Below are 8942 nucleotides of genomic sequence, written 5' to 3'. Positions count from 1 at the left end.
TGTCCCCTCCTCACCTGAGCATTGTGAGAATACCACAGAGATGACCGTGCTGGTTTTTGGGGTGGGCAGAAATATGAGTAAAGATTTTAAAAAGTATAACGTAAAATCCATTTTAACAACGTAAAATGTAAAGTTCCAAAAACGAAACCGTATCCCAGACAATCACTTTTCTATGATACTTTATTACTTTATTGTCTGTCGTTTCATTAAAAACATCATTGCACACCAAGTTCAGTACCTGAAGGTTTCTTAAAAATTATGACAAAATGTTTATTTGTTATGTGATGAAGGTACAATATGCATATCCATGAGTGATATTGAGCAAGAGAGTAATCATCATAAAGCCATGCATAACTTTTGAATAATTCTAGAATTATGGGACCCTTATAGACTTCAGGAAATGCAGAAAAGAAGCCAACATATATATTGATACATGTGTTTTATTAGTTGGTTACTCTTTTATTGAAAAAATAGTATCTGAATTGAGTGGCAGGTAACCATAGGAAGAAGAAATAAAAATGAAATGAGCACATGTTCCATTTCAAACTAAAACTCTTCCTGCGAGAGAATTCAGAATAAAAGTGTTCATTAAGGACTTTAAAACCTCCAAGGCTCTTTATGAAATGTCTAAGAGATCATCTGAAGTACACAAAGCAAGAAAATGTTCCCAGTTGTGTCCATTGCTGATATTCCCTTTGCATCTGAATCTGTAACAAGAAAAAGGACGTCATGTATTAGAAAATAATTCAGAGCCCCCAGTTTACTCAGTTTTTTTTTTTTTTTTGCACTTATGGCTGTTCTACAAAAAAGCAGTTTAGCATCTGGAGCAAAGACACTATTGTCCTATTTTACCAATTTTGCACCGTTGAAACAAACTGGTAAATGAAAAGCAAATGAACAAATGTTCAAAATGATCAAATGGATGCATACAAATATAAATATATTTTTTGCAGTTTTTAAATCCTTTCCTTCTGTTTTTTAAGGAACATACTGAGAAATATTTTCCAAAACATATTTGAGATACTTTACTTTTTCCTTTGGTAAAAATTCATGCATAATTTCTCCACAGACAGAGTTACTTTAAAAACTGTTCATGTAGACGTACATTTCTGCCTCCTCTGTATTTCATGTTTTTAGCAGTCCAGTCCTGTTTCTTCATCGTCTACATCACCTCGAAGTCACGCTGTTCCTCAGCAGCAACACCACTGCAACTTCTAGTCCAGCTTCTCTTTCTCCATGTTAGACTCCAGCGGCTCCCTGTCAGTGGTTCTCCTGCGTCTATTGTCTTTCCTCTCCAGCTCATGCTGAATACTGCTGCTCATCCACAGTGTTCTGATCCTCTCTACAACCCCACCACCCCTATTCTGGGGTCCAGTGAAGGACCCTGCTACAAAACTACAACTTTCCACATGGCTCTGCTCCTCATTACATCCAATTCACATACTGTATTTTTTTCATTTCCATTTTTTGATGCTTTTCTCTAAAGTGACTTGCAGTGATTTACTCATTTCTAGCTTTGTCAGCTGCAACAGGTGATTGTGTTGTGGTTTGAGTTGCTGCCTTTGGCTCTAAAGGTTGCTGTATCACCCTTGTGGTACTGTTGCAGTTAAAGAAATATCCAGCTGTATAAATAGATTAAAAAAAATAAGTGTATGTAGTTCAACAGTATAAGTTGCTTTGGAGAAACATATCAGCTGAATGTGTACAGGTAGGTCAGTTTTTCTGGAGCAATTAAGAGTAAGTACCATGATTTATTGTACAAGGGGTCCTTCTTAACTTTGCTCTTGAGACCGTTCGACATCTGGCTACCTAGTCTCTGTGTCAGCTTTCCCAGGATGTACTAAAAAGGGTCACTCAATCCTCCACAAAGACTTAACCTCACCATCACATTTGCTCCACATCGCAAGACTTTCCGGCACCTCTTGAAAAGTCTCTTCTTCACACAACACCTTGCTCGGCAGCCCAACTCTGGCATCCTACAGTCATCTCCCGAACACGTTTGTCACGTCTATCAACACGTGTGCCTAACACTCTGCTCTTGTCAATAGATGGACTTTGTCAGCAGTTTTGATTTTGATTTGACTCATTTCATCTGAGATCAGTATCATGCGATATGCACCTTGTTCTCTGAAAGTGTATTAAAACGCGTTTATTGTACACAAAGGAGGGTGAGGTGGTGCTGCGGGTTCGACCAGGTCCTGCTTTCTGGTGGATCTGGGGTTTGAGTCCCGCTTGGGCTGCCTTGTGATGGACTGGTGCCCTGTCCAGGGTGTGTCACCTCCCCCTCCAGTGTTGCACCCTGTGTTGCCAGGTTAGGCTCCGGTTTGCCGTGACCCCGCTCAGGACAAGCCACTTCAGACAGTGTATGTATATGTATATTATACAAAAAAACTGAAATGTGATGAAAAGCATCGCTGTCAGCATTCAGTTCCAGGTCTGCATGGAGGAGCCTTTTGCGGTGTTAAATTTTACAGAATGTTCCAGCACTTATGAAGAGCCCCAAAGCAACGCAGCTGTGAACTCTCTCCATCTCTGTCACTTGCAGCAGGGCTTCAGAAACACTCTTTACTATTAATGGGTAAGCAGTTAACCCACTGGGTGACCCTGTGTGGGTCTGGGCGCCACTTTTGTCTTTTCGCAGCGAGCCTTGAGCTGACTTGAGTTATACATGCCTGGCTTTGCCACACCCTTCTCAAATTCTCATAGCCCAGCGGTGAGTCATAGAGCTCCCTTTGTTTTCCAACACTTGGAATCACTCAAACATGCAGCAAAAGACTTCTCAGCCACTTTTATTTGTTCATTTAAAGCTGGTGTGTTTATTTTAGAATCTATTTCATTATCAAATATTAGTTAAATTATTAAAGATCATAATGTTAATTAATTGATTGTATGGTTGCTTACTTGCTAGAAAATGCTTATAGCTGAAGCTTTACAGCTTTTTTTAATTTATTTAAATTTGAAATCACACACACACACACACACACACACATTGACTGAAGCTGCTCATCCCAATAAATTCATAATAAAAACTAAATAAATCATTTATATCTAAATGAAATACACACATTTTCAGAACCGCTTGTCCCATACAGGGTCACGGGGAACCGGAGCCTACCCGGCAACACAGGGCGTAAGGCCAGAAGGGGAAGGGGACACACCCAGGACGGGACGCCAGTCCGCTGCAAGGCACCCCAAGCGGGACTTGAACCCCAGACCCACCGCAGAGCAGGACTGCGGTCCAACCCACTGCGCCACCGCACCCCCTTCTAAATGAAATAGTTTACATTTAATAAATTCATTAACTTATTTAGACTGGATGCTATGCTGCAATTTACACAGGTTACAGTTCCTGTCTTTAAACAGCATCTGCTCAGCCTACTTACATAACGGGATATTTTATAAAACAATGTAGGTGAAGGCATTTGATCTAGAAACCCTTTAGCCACAAGTCTAGTCATGTAACAGCTATCGCCAACCAATGTCACGTCAACTGGCAACATGTACAGGCTTTTTGCTCCAACGCCCATCAAAGAATGAACTGTTTTGCGTTTATTAATTGTGCTGAAAACGTGCAAAGTCAAACTTCACATGCCCATGTGAAAGGCACAGCAGTGATACTGAGTTTATACAAGAATGATCAGAATCTGTTGAGGCACAAGTTGTAACAAAAGCTTGTACACCCTGCCAAGCGCGGTGATGAGGATTAAAGACAGCAGATTTAAACGTTCATTAACCAGCATCAGCGTGACTGTGGGGAGGGTACGGCCAAACTTGATCTTCTCAGATTTAACACTAATCATCATCTTAGTGACATGTCCACTTCCTTAAGCACTGCAATAGACCCACGTGAACCGTGTCCAGTTGCTGAGAGTAGGTAACCTGCTGCAGGTAGGGTTGGGGCGTACCTATATGGGACATGCTTCCACACCCTCTACTTGTGGGGCCTGTTGGCAGTGGATGCCTCCTCTGCTCTCTTCTCCCACAGCTGCCTCTTGCTGGCAATGGATGCGCTGTACAAGTTCTGGGGAAGACAGACAAACACCAGTGGTGACACTGCAACATAGCAGAGCAGACATTACAGTACATTACATCACCACGAATTTATTTACGAGCTGGTGCTCTTCAAAGCTACTCCCAGGTTAAGAGTGTACATTTACGGTAAAGTGCATGGTAAAGTAACAGGTTACAAGGATGCAAGGATGATTAGTAAAAAATTTACTTCATGCAGGGCACCATTGGTCAATCCATTTCAAAACCATGTTTATCCAAAGCTGCATATTAACTATTCTCATCTAAACAAGACTGACATCTTAAAAGGGTCTCATTTATTTGCTGTAAGAACGAGTCTCATTTAATTTTGCTTCTCTTTAGGTTTAATATTAAAAACACTGAAATAATGATTACCGTCCTGGATTAAAAATGAAAAAGTTTTTTTTTCAGGTTTTTTTTTTTTTTTTTTATCTCATTGTTTAGCTCAGCAATCTATATCCAATTCAGATCATATTGTATATCGTATTTTCCAGATTTTTTGGTATCCAGCCCACTACTGTTTTCCATTTAGACCTGATAATCAAGATTTTACTGTATGAAGAAAATGCACATAATGAATTCAGAAAAGTTTAAAATGAAGCAAGCAAGGTTTACAGGTTAAAAAAAAATCAAATAAAATTGGACCTTTACAGCTGCAGTCATGGTTTGCCGTATTACAAAGACACTTTACACTTTTCAGCAAAACAAATGACGTGCTGTCTGTTCACAGCCTCACCTTTACACTCACTGCACAGGATTTCAAAACAGATTTCAAAATAATGGCTATTCTGTTTTTGTGCTCAAAGTACGAAAGGCATAGGAGCCTTGCATGATTTAATTATGTTGTCTTTGTGAAGGAAATGTTTAACGTTGTATTCCCTGTATGATGACTGAACTGCTGGTGCACTGTTTTTTATCCAGAGGTGTGGGAGAAATACACGCTAACGTCATGTTCCGTAACTAGGTGACCCTTGTTCCTAACCGACAAAGTGAAATCTGTTGGCACCTTCACTAAAACAGAGGCTTCAGTGACATTTATTTATTTAGCAGATGCTTTTCTCCGAAGCGACTTCCAATGAACTCTATGTAGTGTTATGAGCCCACACACCTTATTCACCGTGGTGACTTACACTGCTAGATACACTACTTACAATAGTATGGTCACTCATCCATACATCAGTGGAACACATTCTCTCTCTCTGTCACTCACACACTATGGGAACCTGAACAGCATGTCTTTGGATTATGGGAGGAAACCAGAGCACCCAGAAGAAACCCACACAGACATGGGGAGAACATGCAAACACTACACAGATTGAGCAGAGATAGAACACACATCCTCTCACACCACCCAGGCACTGTGAGACAGCAGCGCTAGTCACTGTGCCACCAGGTGACAATGACAATGTCACTGGAAATTTTATGATATTTACTCTCGGCATGAGTTCTGCAAGCATCCTGCAAGCAACACCTTTTCCCATGGCTCAGGATTTACTGAAAACATATAAAACTGTTGCAACATCTTAACAGCAGGGACTGAAAAGTAAATCACTACTTACAGGTAACCTTGGACTGCAGCCTCTTTTCTATTTCATTTGCATGGAAGTTTCTGACACACACTGACTCACACTATAGCCAAATTAAACAGCATGATGTGATTTATATAACAATGATGGAAGTGTATTTCACAATAATTCACATTTCAGCTGCTCCATGGTGAGTTAATAATTTATAGTACTTTAATAAGTACTAACACATAAAAACTCTTTGGAACATGATACCTAATAGTGTAGAATTTGTCTCTAAGACCAGATATTTAGAGCTTCTGCCTTTGAATCCAAAGGTTGCTGGTTTGAATCTCACCAAGTGCTATAATACCTTTGAGCAAGGTATTTACCCTGAATTGCATCTGTAAAATTACCCAGCTCTATAAATGTGCAAATAATTGTCAATAGCTTAACACTGTAAGTCACTTAGGAGAAAAGTGTCACCTAAATGAGGGGGGTGCAGTGGCGCAGTGGGTTGGACCACAGTCCTGCTCTCCGGTGGGTTTGGGGTTCGAGTCCCGCTTGGGGTGCCTTGCGGTGGACTGGCGTCCCGTCCTGGGTGTGTCCCCTCCCCCTCCGGCCTTACGCCCTGTGTTACCGGGTAGGCTCCGGTTCCCCGCGACCCCGTATGGGACGAGCGGTTCTGAAAATGTGTGTGTGTGTGTGTGTCACCTAAATGAATAAATGTAAATGTTTCTGCAGTCTCAGTCCATTTGTTGCGTGTCACATTCGGCAACACCCTGATGGTTTCAAACCAGACACCTAAACACAAACTCCAAGCAACACTGCCACATAGCGTATTAAATCCATTATTGCAAGTAGGAGGATTACCAGGATTAACATTCTAAAGTACGTCGAACTTCTCAATGGATACCCTAGTAATTTAATTCAATCATGGGTGTAACAAATCGGAGACTCGGGTTTGTGTCCCCCGGTGTCCAAGCAAACCTAATTCCCTGTCCCAGAATCCGTCCATATCTCCACGCAGAACTCCCGCAAATATTTATTGGTTCCCCAGTAGTTCCCCAGTACGTGTTATTGTTACGCCGCTGATTTCAATAATACGGCGGTGAAAAATTGCATCGCTTGTGTAATATGTAATTATTGTTTCTCTGTTGAGACAATTCACTGAAAAGTGTCTGATATTTGGACTGTGAAAGTTCAGAATACTGCTTTACCCATTGGCAAAGTAGGTCCTTTGTCCAATCATATTTACCTGCCAAGATAGTAAGGCCTCGTTAAATATTTGCTGGTAGCGGAGCAGCTGTGTGGCTGTGGATTTGACGCCAGTTAATCCCTGTGTGCAGAGTTAAGTTTGTTTTTACTTCCTCCCACATTTGAACATAAAGCTTCCAGGTGACTCTACGTTTTCCGTGGAATAATAATTAAAAATTGAGATGAGCTTGCTCAGCTTCTCAGGATATTTAATATAATTGATTTAATATAATTAGGAATTGATATTATAACAGCAGTTTACACAAAATGGCCAAATGATTACAAACTATTAAAGACAGTTTGTTACCCAGAAATGTTAGTTTTTGTTATATAAAAATGGACAACATGGTGTATTTGCTTTTGAAAGTTCCTTGTCATTGCGCACAGTACTGTGACACACTTTGGATTAACTAATAATAATAATAATAATAATACAGTCTTCTCTGCTTTACTAAGGCAATGCCTTCCTGGAAAACTCTTTGTAAGGTGAAATCAATACAATAATTGCCTTTTTATGCATTCCTGAGATCCAAAATTGACACCCATTTATGGCAGAATATCACAAAATCCCATTGAAATTGACACATTATGTTAATACACACACACACACACACACACTTTCAGAACCGCTTGTCCCATATGGGGTCACGGAGCCCACCCGGCAACACAGGGCGTAGGGCCAGAGGGGGAGGGGACACACCCAGGACAGAACGCCAGTCCATCACAAGGTACCCCAAGCAGGACTTGAACCCTAGACCCACCGGACAGCAGGACTGCAGTCCAACCCACTGCGCCACTGCGCCTCCGTTATGGTAATAGTTAACATTAAATAGTTACACTACAAGGCAGTTTTTCTTCATTAATTACATCATAATACTGTATGACTGTCAACTTGCCCTCAATCAGCTCTTTCATGGCTGTTGCACACCACACACTTAACAAATGCTCACCAACAAAACATACCGGCACATGACATGCTGTCTTTATATACCAACTCAAACTTTAAAAAGACAAACGAAACCAATGAAAACAATGTTAAAATGAATTCACGCTCACCAAACAAGCTTATATATTGTTTGGATAGTCCAAATGGGGCCTATAAGTACCGAAATTATAGAGCATAACGCAACATGGGTCGAACTATAAGTGCGGAGAAAACTGCACTGTGACTCTGATCTCGCGACACTCAGCTGTCAGAAGGCACTTGAAATCCAAATCTGGTCGTTGCAATTATGAAGAACTGCTTTGTAAACTGGAGTAGTGGTATTAAATCGTACCATCAGGGGCAAATCTAAATTCCATATTTGCAAATACAAAGAAACATTTTGTAAGATGCAACGGGGTATTAAATGTAACCCCTCATAAAGCTGAATGCTCGTAACCAGATGGGTGCACCTCAGGGTATGACTATATACTCCCCACCAATAAACTTCAGCACAGTTTTAATTTCTGCAGGATTTGATTTTGAAAATCAGCTTTATTTGTTTTCCCAATTAAATTTATTTAGTAAAGAGCATACAGAGTCCAGAGTCAGATAGATTTTTAATTTTTTTTTGCTTTCTCACAATGTGCTGTTGTAACTCAGTGTGCAAAGATTTTTCTGTAATTTGTCTAACCTTGAGATAGACCCACACATGACCATTGCTATCTCGCAGAAACATGTTATTCTCTTGTCCCATTTCTCAGACACACCAGAAACCATTGCACTCTAAAAATAAGAATAATAGCATACCTACATTGGTTTCAGTCCTAATGCCCATGACCTAATGACAACCTGTGTGTACAGCCACACTCATCACACACACAGTCTGAAACGGCTTGTCCTAACTGGGGTCACGGCAAACCGGAGCCTAACCCAGCAACACAGGGCGCAAGGCTGTAGAGGGAGGAGATGCACCCAGGATGGGACGCCAGTCCACCGCAAGGTACCCCCAGCAGGACTTGAACCGCAGACCCACCAGAGAGCTGGCACGGGCCAAACCCACCACACCACCGAACCCCCTCGGCCACGCTTATGTTTTCAGCAATTCCAAAGAAGCACTGGTGTCAGTACTCACAAAGTGGCCCACTGCAGAGTTGCTCTTCCAAAAGCTGGAGATCCAGTGTTTGCTACTCTCTTGATTCTTCAAGGAGCTACGCTGAGAGAGGCCA

General features: G+C 41.2%; 1 long non-coding RNA gene across 1 annotated transcript; it reads right to left on the bottom strand.

Moving 5' to 3' along the window:
* Window positions 1–492: 492 nt before the first annotated feature.
* On the bottom strand, window positions 493–8926 carry LOC114909168 (uncharacterized). The gene is made up of 3 exons (XR_003797146.1): window positions 8849–8926; window positions 3906–4021; window positions 493–707 (listed from the first exon to the last, which is right to left on the bottom strand). It is a non-coding gene; the product is annotated as an uncharacterized LOC114909168 (long non-coding RNA).
* Between the last annotated feature and the right edge of the window lie 16 nt (window positions 8927–8942).

Source organism: Scleropages formosus, chromosome 19 (assembly GCF_900964775.1).
Source record: "Scleropages formosus chromosome 19, fSclFor1.1, whole genome shotgun sequence".
Lineage (NCBI taxonomy): Eukaryota > Metazoa > Chordata > Actinopteri > Osteoglossiformes > Osteoglossidae > Scleropages > Scleropages formosus.
The sequence above is the reverse complement of the archived record's forward strand: the minus strand, read 5'-3'. Positions and strand labels throughout refer to the sequence as shown.